This window comes from Hemiscyllium ocellatum, chromosome 17 (assembly GCF_020745735.1).
Source record: "Hemiscyllium ocellatum isolate sHemOce1 chromosome 17, sHemOce1.pat.X.cur, whole genome shotgun sequence".
NCBI classification, from domain to species: Eukaryota; Metazoa; Chordata; class Chondrichthyes; order Orectolobiformes; family Hemiscylliidae; genus Hemiscyllium; species Hemiscyllium ocellatum.
Window position 1 is genome coordinate 71,862,771 of NC_083417.1, and position 15,147 is coordinate 71,877,917.

The following is a 15,147-nucleotide window of genomic DNA, read 5'->3' on the forward strand; positions in this document are numbered from 1 at the left end:
GGCCATCTCAGACTCCTCCCTCCCCTTCCTAGACCTCTCCATTTCTATCTCGGACAACCGGCTCAACACAGACGTTTACTATAAACCGACCGACTCCCACAGCTACCTAGACTACACCTCCTCCCATCCTTCCCCCTGTAACAATAAACGCCATCCCATATTCCCAATTCCTTCGCCTTCGCCGTATTTGCTCCCAGGAGGATCAATTCTAATACCAAACAACCCAGATGGCTTCCTTCTTCAAAGACCGCAATTTCCCCTCAGATGCAGTTGACAATGCTCTCCATCACAACTCCTCCACTTCCAGCTCCTCCGCCTTTGAACCCCGCCCCTCCAATCACCACCAGGACAGAACCCCACTGGTCCTCACCTACCACCCCACCAACCTCCAGATACATCGTATCATCCCTCGTCATTTCGACCCCCTCCAAACAGACCCCACCACCAAGGATATATTTCCCTCCCCACCCTTATCAGCGTTCCGGAAAGACCACTCCCTCCACACTCCCTCGTCAGGTCCACACCCCCCACCAACCCAACCTCCACTCCCGCACCTTCCCCTGCAACCGCAAGAAATGCAAAACTTGCGCTCACACCACCCCCCTCACTTCCTTACAAGGCCCCAAGGGATCCTTTCATATCCATCACAAATTTACCTGCACCTCCACACACATCCGCTGCACCCGATGTGGCCTCCTATACATTGAGGAGACAGGCCGCCTACTTGCGGAATGTTTCAGAAAACACCTCTGGGACACCCGCACCAACCAACCCAACCGCCCCGTGGCTGAACACTTTATCTCCCACTCCCACTCCGCCAAAGTCATGCAGGTCCTTGGCTTCCTCCATTCCAGACCATGGCAACATGACGCCTGGAGGAAGAGCGCCTTATCTTCCGCCGAGGAACCCTCCAACCACAAGGGACGAATGCAGATTTCTCCAGCTTTCTCATTTCCCCTCCCCCCACCTTTTCTCAGTCCCAACCCTCAGACTCAGCACCGCCTTCTTGACCTGCCCGACCTCTCCGCCCCCAACCCCTCTCTGGCCTTTTACCCTCACCTTAACCTCCTTCCACCTATCGTATCCCCACCGCCCCTCCTCCAAGTCCCTCCTCCCTACATTTTATCTTAACCTGCTCGGCACACCCTCCTCATTCCTGAAGAAGGGCTTGTACCCGAAACATCAATTCTCCTGCTCCTTTGATGCTGCCTGACCTGCTGCGCTTTTCCAGCAACACATTTTTAAGTTTATCTTCCAATCATGTTGTACCTAAAATGGAATCTTTTCAGTGGATAATTTTCAGTTCAAAACATCCAGCAGTGACTAGTCATTCCATTGCAATGACTGATGGACAGTCCATGTGTGTTTGACATTGTGGAATACTGCAATAGAGCTACACTAAGTTCTTAAATGCAAAGCTCAAGAAAATGAGAAGCTTTCAAGCACAAAAACCTTTGTGTATCCGAGCACCAGAACAGGGATAAAGTCCGGCAATTTTGATTTATTGATCATAATCTACACATGGAGACATAAAGAGTTAAATTCCGACTGTGGCAATTGAGAATTTGCCTTTCTTTTATTTTAAGAAACTGGTATCATGCAGCTACATCACAAAAATGAATTAACTGGTTCCTTCAGCAGTTGAACTACAGCTTTACAACTTTTGAATCATGTGTTTAGTCCTGGAAATAAGTACTGATTGTTTTTACTGATCCAGCACTGATACAGGTCCAGTCCTGGTGTTGACGCAGCACTGATATAGGTCCAGTACCGGTCCAGATAGAGCACTGACATAGATCCAGTATCGGTCCTGATGGAGCACTGATATAGGTCCAGTACCGGTCCAGATAGAGCACTGACATAGGTCCAGTACCGGTCCTGATGGAGCACTGATATAGGTCCAGTACCGGTCCAGATAGAGCACTGACATAGGTCCAGTACCGGTCCTGATAGAGCACTGATATAGGTCCAGTACCGGTCCTGATAGAGCACTGATATAGGTCCAGTCCTGGTGCTGATCCAGCACTGATGTACGTCCAGTACTGGTCCTGATAGAGCACTGATATAGGTCCAGGACTAGTACTGATACAGATAAGCATTGATATAGGTCCAGTCCTGGTGCTGATGAAGCACTGATATAGGCCCAGTACCGGTGCTTGTAGAGCACTGATATAGATCCAGTACCAGTTTTGATAGAGCATTGATATCGGTCCAGTACCGGTCCTGATAGAGCACTGATATAGGTCCAGTCCTGGTGCTGATCCAGCACTGATATATTTCCAGTACTAGTACTGATACAGATAAGCACTGATATAGGTCCAGTACTGGTACTGATCCAGCACTATTATAGATCCAGTACTGGTGCTGATCCAGCACTGTTATTAGGTGCAGTACTTCTATTGTTTTACGTAATTGTTTTACTGACCTACTTTGCTGTTTTTAATTATTTGTTCACCTCTATACCTAGATCCCTTTCTACTGCATTCCATTCACTGACCTATTCTCTAAGGCCTCTGAAGTTTCTGCTTTACACATCGATATGTATTATTGTTTGATTTCTTAATGTGAGAAATTGTTGATGCATTATTACCCAACTGCAAGTTTTCTGGAATTTTTTTTAACAGTAATTTTCTCCTCCTCAGTGTTCGCTAGATCCTGGATTTGGTATCATCAGCAAATTCTGACATTTGATTAGTTATTCCAAATCACAAACAGAATCTGTGAGGAACGAGAGACCCAGCATTCACCCTGATGGAACACTGTTTGTTAACTCTTTCAAATATGACCATCATTCTTGCTTGTCATGTTTTCAACCAATTTTCTATCCATGTGGTTATTTGGTTCTGACTCCATATGTCCTAACTATTGTCATGTGTCATTTTGCGTGTACTTTACCTAAAACCTTTTTAAGATTTACATTTGTGACATCATAAGGCAATCCTTGTATATTCTTTTCAAAGAAGTACACCTTATTAGCTAAGGATTACTTACGTTTTTGGAATTTATGCCATTTTAAATTATATTGCTTCCACTAGATGCTGTATGAACATTTACTTTAGGAAATGGCTTTCGTTTCTTTCGCTTGCTTACCGATCATTTTAAAACTTGTAATTAAGAGTTCCCATCTTGCTTTGTGTGTGTTGGAACAAGCTAAGATGTTCATCAGTCTTTGGTCACCACGCCTTCTTCAATTAAGCATTAGTAAAGAATCTCTTTCCTTAATTTGGTAAGGATGCAGGAGTGTTAGCTGGGGGAGTTGAAGACGACAGGGCATATTTTTAAATCATTAGGGGGAAAGATTTAAAAGGGACCTACAGGGCACTATTTTCCACATAGCAGGTGGTTAGTTATGTGAAATGAATAATAAGAGGTAGTGGTTGATCAAAGAATCAGATCCAGCATTGGTACAGATGTGTTACTAGTACAATCTGAGTACTGCTACAGACCCTGCACTGTCACAGACCTAGTATTGGTACAGACCCCACACCGGCACAGGCCCAATACTGGTAAAGACCTTCTACTGTCAGAGACCCAGCACTGGTACAGACTCTGCACAGTCACAGACCCAGTACTGGTCCAGACCCAGCACTGTCACAGACCCAGTACTGGTACAGACCCTGCACTGTCACAGACACAGTACTGGTACAGACCCAGCACTGTCACAGACACAATACTGCTACAGACCATGCACTGTCACAGACCCAGTACTGCAACAGATCCCTTACTGTCACAGACCCAGACCTCGTACAGAGCCTGCACTGTCACAGACACAGTAATGGTACAGACCCAGCACTGTCATAGACCTAGTATTGGTACAGACCCCACACCGGCACAGGCCCAATACTGGTAAAGACCTTCTACTGTCAGAGACCCAGCACTGGTACAGACTCTGCACAGTCACAGACCCAGTACTGGTACAGACCCAGCACTGTCACAGACCCAGTACTGGTACAGACCCTGCACTGTCACAGACACAGTACTGGTACAGACCATGCACTGTCACAGACCCAGTACTGCAACAGATCCCTTACTGTCACAGACCCAGACCTCGTACAGAGCCTGCACTGTCACAGACACAGTAATGGTACAGACCCAGCACTGTCATAGACCCAGTACTGCTACAGACCACGCCCTGTCACAGACCCAGTACTGCTACAGATCCCACACTGTCACAGACCCAGAATTGGTACAGACACTGCACTATCACAGGCCCAGTACTGGTACAGACTCCACATTGTCACAGACCCAGTCTTGGTACAGACTCCACACTGTCACAGAATCAGTAATGGTACAGGCTCGGACTGTCACAGATCCAGTACTGGTACAGACCTGGCACTGTCAGAGACCCAGTACAGGCACAGACCCTGGACTGTCACAGACCCAGTACTGGTACAGACCCCGCACTGTCAGAGACCCAGTACTGGTACAGAACCTGCACTGTCACAGACCCAGTACTGCTACAGATCCCACACTGTCACAGACCCAGTACTGACACAGACCCTGCACTGTCACAGAGCCATGACTGGTACAGACCTTGCAATGTCACAGACCCAGTACTGCTACAGACTCCACACTGTCACAGACCCAGTACTGGTACAGACGGCACACGGTCACATAACCACTGCTTCTACAGATCCTACACTGTCACAGACCCCGAATTGGTACAGACACTGCACTGTCACTGGCCCAGTACTGGTACAGACTCCACATTGTCACAGACCCAGTACTGGTACAGACTCGGACTGTCACAGACCCAGTACTGACACAGACCCTGCACTGTCAGAGACCCAGTACTGTAAAAGAACCTGCACTGACACAGACCCAGTACTGCTACAGATCCCACACTGTCACAGACCCAGTACTGAAATCAAACCTGCACTGTCACAGACCCAGTACCGGTACAGACGGCACACGGTCACATAACATTGCTGCTACAGATCCCACACGGTCACAGACCCAGAATTGGTACAGACACTGCACTGTCACAGGTCCAGTACTGGTACAGACTCAGACTGTCACAGACCCAGTACTGGGACAGACGCTGCACTGCCACAGACGCAATCCTGGTACAGACCCCGCACTGTCAGAGACCCAGTACTGGTACAGACCCTGCACTGTCACAGACCCAGTACTGGCACATATCCCACATTGTCACAGACCCAGTGCTGTGGCAGATCCCACACTGTCAGAGACGCAGTACTGGTATTAAGCACCACACTGTCACAGACCCAGTACTGGTACAGACACCGCACTGTCACAGAGCCAGTACTGACACAGACCCTGCACTGTCAGCGACTCAGTACTGGTACAGACGCCGCTCTGTCACAGAGCCAGTACTGACACAGACCCTGCACTGTCAGAGACCCAGTACTGGTACAGACCCTGCACTGTCACAGACCCAGTACTGAAATAAACCCAGCACTGCCACAGACCCCAAACTGGTACAGACCATGCACTGTCACGGACCCAGTACTGCTACAGACTCCACACTGGCACAGACCCAGTACTGGTATAGACCCCACACAGTCACAGGCAAAGTACTGCTCCACATCCCACACTGTCACAGACTCAGTACTGGTACAGACCCCGCACTGTCACAGACCAAGTACTGGTACAGACCTTGCACTGACACAGACCCAGTACTGGTACAGACCCTGCACTGTCACAGACCAGTACTGCTACAGATGTCACACTGTCACAGAGGCAGTACTGGGTACAGACAACACACTGCCACAGACTCAGAACTGGTAAAGGCTCTGACTGTCAAATAACCAGGACATGTACAGACACTGCATTGTCACAGACCCAGTACAGATACAGACCCCGGACTGTCAGAGACCCATAACTGGTACAGACCCTACACTGTCACAGAACTAGTACTGGTATAGACCCCGCTCAGTCACAGACCAGATACTGCTACAGATCCCACAATGTCACAGGCCCAGTACTGGAACAGACCCTGCACTGTCACAGACCCAGTACTGGTACAGACCTTGCTCTGTCACAGACCAGATACTGCTACAGATCCCACAATGTCACAGGCCCAGTACTGACACAGACCCTGCACTGTCACAGACCCAGTACTGGTACAGATGTCACACTGTCACAGAGGCAGTACTGGGTACAGACAACACACTGCCACAGACTCAGAACTGGTAAAGGCTCTGACTGTCAAATAACCAGGACATGTACAGACACTGCATTGTCACAGACCCAGTACAGATACAGACCCCGGACTGTCAGAGACCCATAACTGGTACAGACCCTACACTGTCACAGAACTAGTACTGGTATAGACCCCGCTCAGTCACAGACCAGATACTGCTACAGATCCCACAATGTCACAGGCCCAGTACCGGAACAGACCCTGCACTGTCACAGACCCAGTACTGGTACAGACCTTGCTCTGTCACAGACCAGATACTGCTACAGATCCCACAATGTCACAGGCCCAGTACTGACACAGACCCTGCACTGTCACAGACCCAGTACTGGTACAGACACCACACTGTCACAGAACCAGCACTGCAACAGATCCCTCACTGTCACAGACCCAGCCCTGACACAGACCCTGCACTGTCTCAGACCCAATACTGACACGGACCCTACACTGTCACAGACCCAGTACTGATACAGACCCCAAACCATCAGAGACCCAGTTCAGGTACAGACCTCGCACTGTCACAGACCCAGCCTTGACACAGACCCCGCACTGTCTCAGACCCAGAACTGGTACAGACCCTGCACTGTCACAGACGCAGTACTGCTACACATCTCACAATGTGACAGGCCCAGTACTGGAACAGACCCTGTGCGGGAACAGAGCACGCACTGTCACAGACCCAGTACGGGTACAGATCCTGCACTGTCACAGACCCAGAACTGGAACAGAGCACGCACTGTCACAGACCCAGTACTGGTATAGATCCTCCACTGTCACAGATCCAGTACTGGTACAGAGTCCGCACTGTCACAGACCCAATACTGGTACAGACCCCTCACAGTTACAGACCTGGCACGGGTACAAACCTAGCACTGTCACCGACCTAGTTCTGATACAGACCCCTCACTGTTACAGACCTGGTACTGGTACAGATCCCGCACTGACACAGCCCCAATACTGACACAGACCCCACACTGTCAGAAACCCAGTACTGGTACAGCCTCCACACTGTCACAGACACAGTCCTGGTACAGACCCTGTACTGTAACAGACCCAGTTCTGGTACAGACCCAGTACTGGTACAGACCCAGTACTGACACAGAGCCTGCACCGCCACAGACACAGTACTGTTACAGAATCCACACTGTCAAAGACCCAGTACTGCTACAGGTCCAACACTGTCACAGACTCAATACTGGTACACACCCTGCACTGTAACAGACCCAGTACTGGTACAGACCCTGTACTGTCACAGACCCAGTACTGGTACAGACCCCTCACAGTTACAGACCTGGTACGAGTACAAACCCTGCACTGTCACAGACCCAGTACTGGCACAGACTCTACAATGTCACAAACTCAGTACTGGTACAGACCCCACACTGTCACAGATCTAGTACTGGCACAGACTCCACAATGTCACACACTCAGTACTGGTACAGACCCATCACTGACACAGACTCAGTACTGGTACAGACCCCGCACTGTCACAGATCCAGTATTGGTACAGACTCCACAATGTCACACACCCAGTACTGGTACAGACCCATCACTGACACAGACTCAGTATGTACAGACCCTGCACTGTCTCAGATCCAGTACTTATACAGACCCTGTACTGTCACAGACCCAGTATGGGTACAGAGGCCATACTGTCACAGACGCAGTACGGGTACAGAGGCCATACTGTCACAGACCCAGTGCAGGTACAGACCCTGCTCTGTCACAGAACTAGTACTGGTACAGACCCCGCTCTATCACAGTCCAGATACAGCTACAGATCCCACAATTTCACAGGCCCAGTACTGACACAGACCCTGCACTGTCACAGAACCAGTACTGGAGCAGAACCCGCACTGTCACAGACCCAGTACGACTACAGACTCCACATTGTCACAGACGCAGTACTGGTACAGACACCACACTGTCACAGACCCAGCACTGCAACAGATCCCTCACTGTCACAGACCCAGTACTCGTACAGACCCTACACTGTCACAGACCAAGTACTGGTACAGACCTTGCACTGACACAGACCCAGTACTGGTACAGACCCTGCACTGTCACAGACCAGTACTGCTACAGATGTCACACTGTCACAGAGGCAGTACTGGGTACAGACAACACACTGCCACAGACTCAGAACTGGTAAAGGCTCTGACTGTCAAATAACCAGGACATGTACAGACACTGCACTGTCACAGACCCAGTACAGATACAGACCCCGGACTGTCAGAGACCCATAACTGGTACAGACCCTACACTGTCACAGAACTAGTACTGGTACAGACCCCGCTCAATCACAGACCAGATACTGCTACAGATCCCACAATGTCACAGGCCCAGTACTGACACAGACCCTGCACTGTCACAGACCCAGTACTGGTACAGACACCACACTGTCACAGAACCAGCACTGCAACAGATCCCTCACTGTCACAGACCCAGCCTTGACACAGACCCCGCACTGTCTCAGACCCAATACTGACACGGACCCTACACTGTCACAGACCCAGTACTGATACAGACCCCAAACCATCAGAGACCCAGTTCAGGTACAGACCTCGCACTGTCACAGACCCAGCCTTGACACAGACCCTGCACTGTCTCAGACCCAGAACTGGTACAGACCCTGCACTGTCACAGACGCAGTACTGCTACACATTCCACAATGTGACAGGCCCAGTACTGGAACAGACCCTGCACTGTAACAGACCCAGTGCGGGAACAGAGCACGCACTGTCACAGACCCAGTACGGGTACAGATCCTGCACTGTCACAGATCCAGTGCAGGTACAGATCCCGCACTGTCACAGACCCAGAACTGGAACAGAGCACGCACTGTCACAGACCCAGTACTGGTATAGATCCTCCACTGTCACAGATCCAGTACTGGTACAGAATCCGCACTGTCACCGACCTAGTTCTGGTACAGACCCCTCACAGTTACAGACCTGGCACTGGTACAAACCCTGCACTGTCACAGACCCAGTACTGGTACAGACACCACACTGTCACAGAACCAGCACTGCAACAGATCCCTCACTGTCACAGACCCAGCCTTGACACAGACCCCGCACTGTCACAGACCCAATACTGACACGGACCCTACACTGTCTCAGACCCAGTACTGATACAGACCCCAAACCATCAGAGACCCAGTTCAGGTACAGACCTCGCACTGTCACAGACCCAGCCTTGACACAGACCCCGCACTGTCTCAGACCCAGAACTGGTACAGACCCTGCACTGTCACAGACGCAGTACTGCTACACATTCCACAATGTGACAGGCCCAGTACTGGAACAGACCCTGCACTGTAACAGACCCAGTACGGGAACAGAGCACGCACTGTCACAGACCCAGTACGGGTACAGATCCTGCACTGTCACAGACCCAGTGCAGGTACAGATCCCGCACTGTCACAGACCCAGAACTGGAACAGAGCACGCACTGTCACAGACCCAGTACTGGTATAGATCCTCCACTGTCACAGATCCAGTACTGGTACAGAATCCGCACTGTCACAGACCCAATACTGGTACAGACCCCTCACAGTTACAGACCTGGCACTGGTACAAACCTAGCACTGTCACCGACCTAGTTCTGGTACAGACCCCTCACTGTTACAGACCTGGTACTGGTACAGATCCCGTACTGACACAGCCCCAATACTGACACAGACCCCACACTGTCAGAAACCCAGTACTGGTACAGCCTCCACACTGTCACAGACACAGTCCTGGTACAGACCCTGTACTGTAACAGACCCAGTTCTGGTACAGACCCAGTACTGGTACAGACCCAGTACTGACACAGAGCCTGCACCGCCACAGACACAGTACTGTTACAGAATCCACACTGTCAAAGACCCAGTACTGCTACAGGTCCAACACTGTCACAGACTCAATACTGGTACACACCCTGCACTGTAACAGACCCAGTACTGGTACAGACCCTGTACTGTCACAGACCCAGTACTGGTACAGACCCCTCACAGTTACAGACCTGGTACGGGTACAAACCCTGCACTGTCACAGACCCAGTACTGGCACAGACTCTACAATGTCACAAACTCAGTGCTGGTACAGACTCCACAATGTCACACACTCAGTACTGGTACAGACCCATCACTGACACAGACTCAGTACTGGTACAGACCCTGTACTGTCACAGACCCAGTACGGGTACAGAGGCCATACTGTCACAGACCCAGTACGGGTACAGAGGCCATACTGTCACAGACCCAGTGCAGGTACAGACCCTGCTCTGTCACAGGCCCAGTACTGACACAGACCCTGCACTGTCACAGAACCAGTACTGGAGCAGAACCCGCACTGTCACAGACCCAGTATGACTACAGACTCCACATTGTCACAGACGCAGTACTGGTACAGACACCACACTGTCACAGACCCAGCACTGCAATAGATCCCTCACTGTCACAGACCCAGCCCTGACACAGACCCCGCACTGTCACAGACCCAGTACTCGTACAGACCCTACACTGTCACAGACCCAGTACTGATAAAGATCCTGCACTTTCTTATATCCAGTACTGGCACAGATCCTCCACTGTCACAGACCCAGCACTGATACAGACCCTAAACCATCAGGAGACCCAGTACTGCCACAGACCTCGGACTGTCACAGACCCAGCCTTAATACAGACCCCGCACTGTCACAGACCCATACTGGTACAGACCCCGCTCTGTCACAGACCCTGTACTGACACAGATCCTGCACTGTCACAGACCCAGTACTGATACAGACCCCGCTCTGTCACAGACCCAGTACTGACACAGATCCCTCACTGTCACAGACCCAGTACTCGAACAGACCCCGCACTGTCACAGACCCAGCCCTGACACAGACCCTACACTGTCACAGACCCAGTACTGGTACAGACCCTGCACTGTCAGAGACCCAGTACTGGTACAGACCCTGCTCTGTCACAGACCAGATACTGCTACAGATCCCACAATGTCACAGGCCCAGTACCGACACAGACCCTGCACTGTCACAGACCCAGTACTGGTACAGACACCACACTGTCACAGAACCAGCACTGCAACAGATCCCTCACTGTCACAGACCCAGCCCTGACACAGACCCTGCACTGTCTCAGACCCAATACTGACATGGACCCTACACTGTCACAGACCCAGTGCTGATACAGACCCCAAACCATCAGAGACCCAGTTCAGGTACAGACCTCGCACTGTCACAGACCCAGCCTTGACACAGACCTTGCACTGTCTCAGACCCAGAACTGGTACAAACCCTGCACTGTCACAGACGCAGTACTGCTACACATCCCACAATGTCACAGGTCCAGTACTGGAACAGACCATGCACTGTAACAGACCCAGTACGGGAACAGAGCACGCACTGTCACAGACCCAGTACGGGTACAGATCCTGCACTGTCACAGACCCAGTGCAGGTACAGATCCCGCACTGTCACAGACCCAGAACTAGAATAGAGCACGCACTGTCACAGACCCAGTACTGGTATAGATCCTCCACTGTCACAGACCTAGTACTGGTATAGATCCTCCACTGTCACAGACCCAGTACTGATAACAAATGCCATGCTGTCACAGATCCAGTACTGGTACAGAGTCCGCACTGTCACAGACCCAATACTGGTACAGACCCAGTACTGACACAGAGCCTGCACCGCCACAGACACAGTACTGTTACAGAATCCACACTGTCAAAGACTCAGTACCGCTACAGGTCCAACACTGTCACAGACTCAGTACTGGTACAGACCCTGCACTGTAACAGACCCAGGACTGGTACAGACCCTGCACTCTCACAGACCCAGTATTGGTACAGACCCCTCACAGTTACAGACCTGGTACGGGTACAAACCCTGCACTGTCACAGACCCAGTACTGGTACAGACACCACACTGTCACAGACCCAGCACTGCAACAGATCCCTCACTGTCACAGACCCAGTACTCGTACAGACCCTACACTGTCACAGACCCAGTACTGGTAAAGATCCCGCACTTTCTTATATCCAGTACTGGCACAGATCCTCCACTGTCACAGACCCAGTACTAATACAGACCCTAAACCATCAGGAGACCCAGTACTGCCACAGACCTCGGACTGTCACAGACCCAGCCTTGATACAGATCCCGCTCTGTCACAGACCCTGTACTGACACAGATCCTGCACTGTCACAGACCCAGTACTGATACAGACCCCGCTCTGTCACAGACCCAGTACTGACACAGACCCTGCACTGTCACAGAACCAGTACTGGAGCAGAACCCGCACTGTCACAGACCCAGTACTGACACAGATCCCTCACTGTCACAGACCCAGTACTCGAACAGATCCCTCACTGTCACAGACCCAGTACTGGTACAGACCCTGCTCTGTCACAGACCAGATACTGCTACAGATCCCACACTGTCACAGACCCAGTACTGATACAGACCGCAAACTGTCAGAGACCCAGTTCAGGTACAGACCTTGCACTGTCACAGACCCAGCCTTGACACAGACCTCGCACTGTCTCAGACCCAGAACTGGTACAAACCCTGCACTGTCACAGACGCAGTACTGCTACACATCCCACAATGTCACAGGTCCAGTACTGGAACAGACCCTGCACTGTAACAGACCCAGTGCGGGAACAGAGCACGCACTGTCACAGACCCAGTACGGGTACAGATCCCGCACTGTCACAGACCCAGTGCAGGTACAGATCCCGCACTGTCACAGAACCAGTACTGGTACAGATCCTCCACTGTCACAGACCTAGTACTGGTATAGATCCTCCACTGTCACAGACCCAGTACTGATAACAAATGCCATGCTGTCACAGATCCAGTACTGGTACAGAGTCCGCACTGTCACAGACCCAATACTGGTACAGACCCCTCACAGTTACAGACCTGGCACGGGTACAAACCCAGCACTGTCACCGACCTAGATCTGGTACAGACCCCTCACTGTTACAGACCTGGTACTGGTACAGATCCCGCACTGACACAGCCCCAGTACTGACACAGACCCCACACTGTCAGAAACCCAGTACTGGTACAGCCTCCACACTGTCACAGACACAGTTCTGGTACAGACCCTGTACTGTAACAGACCCAGTCCTGGTACAGACCCAGTACTGGTACAGACCCAGTACTGACACAGAGCCTGCACCGCCACAGACACAGTACTGTTACAGAATCCACACTGTCAAAGACTCAGTACTGCTACAGGTCCAACACTGTCACAGAATCAGTACTGGTATAGACCCTGCACTGTAACAGACCCAGGACTGGTACAGACCCTGCACTCTCACAGACCCAGTATTGGTACAGACCCCTCACAGTTACAGACCTGGTACGGGTACAAACCCTGCACTGTCACAGACGCAGTACTGGTACAGACCCTCACAGTTACAGACCTGGTACGGGTACAAACCCTGCACTGTCACAGACGCAGTACTGGTACAGACCCTCACAGTTACAGACCTGGTACTGCTACAGACCCTGCACTGTCACAGACCCAATATTGTTACAGATTCTCCACTGTCACAGACCCAGTACTGACACAGACTCCTCACTGTCACAGACCCAATACTGAAACAGAGGCCACACTGTCACAGACCCTGTACAGGTACATATCCCGCAGTGTCACAAACTCAGTACTGGCACAGTCTCCACACTCTTACAGACCCAGAAATGTTACAGATCCCACACTGTCACAGACCCAGTACTGACATAGACTCCACACTGTCAAAGACCCAGTACTGCTACAGATCCAACACTGTCACAGACACAGTACTGACACAGACCCTGCACTGTCGCAGATCCAGTGCTGGTACAGACCCTGCACTGTCACAGATCCAGTAGTGGTACAAACACCGCACTGTCACAGACTCAGTACTAGTAAGACCCTGCACTGTCACAGACTCAGTACTGATATAGACTCCTCACTGTAACAGACCAAGTACTGGTACAGTCCCTGCACTGTCACAGACCCAGTACGGGTACAGACCCTGCACTCTCACAGACCCAGTACTGGTAAGACCATTAACTGTCACAGACCCAGTACTGGTACAGTCCCCGCACTGTCACAGACCCAGTACTGACACAGACTCCTCACTGTCACAGACCAGTACTGACCTACTGCGCATTTCCAGCGACACATTTTTCAGCTCCACACTGTCAAAGACACATACTGGTACAGAGCCCATGCTGTCACAACCCAGTACAGGTACAGATCCCGCAGTGTCACAAACCCAGTACTTGCACAGTCCCCACACTCTCACAGACCCAGAAATGCTACAGCTCCCACACTGTCACAGACCCAATACTGACACAGACCCCGCATTGACACGGACCCAGGACTGGTACAGATCCCACATTGTCACAGACCCAGTACTGGTACAGACCCTTCACTGTCACAGACCCAGTACTGACACAGACCCCACACTGTCACAGACCCCGGACTGGTACAGATCCCACACTGTCATAGACACAGTACTGGTACAAACTCGGCACTGTCACAGAACCAGTACTGGTACAGACTCCACACTGTCACACACCCAGTACTGGTACAGAGGCCTCACTATCACACACCCAGTACTGGTACAGACCCATCACTGACACAGACTCAGTACGGGTGCAGACCCTGCACTGTCATCGATCCTGTACTGGTAAGACCCTGCACTGTCACAGAACCAGTACAGGTACAGAGGCCATACTGTCACAGACTCAGTACAGGTACATATCCCGCACTGTCACAGATCCAGTACTGCTACAGTCCCTGCACTCTCACAGACCCAATACTGGTACAGATCCCGCAGTGTCACAGACCAAGTACTGGTACAGACCCTGCTCTGTCACAGACCCAGTACTGGTACAGATCCCATACTGACACATCCCCTGTACTGGTACAGAGTTCACGTTGTCACAGATCCAGTACTGCTACAGACCCCGCACTGTCACAGACGCAGTAC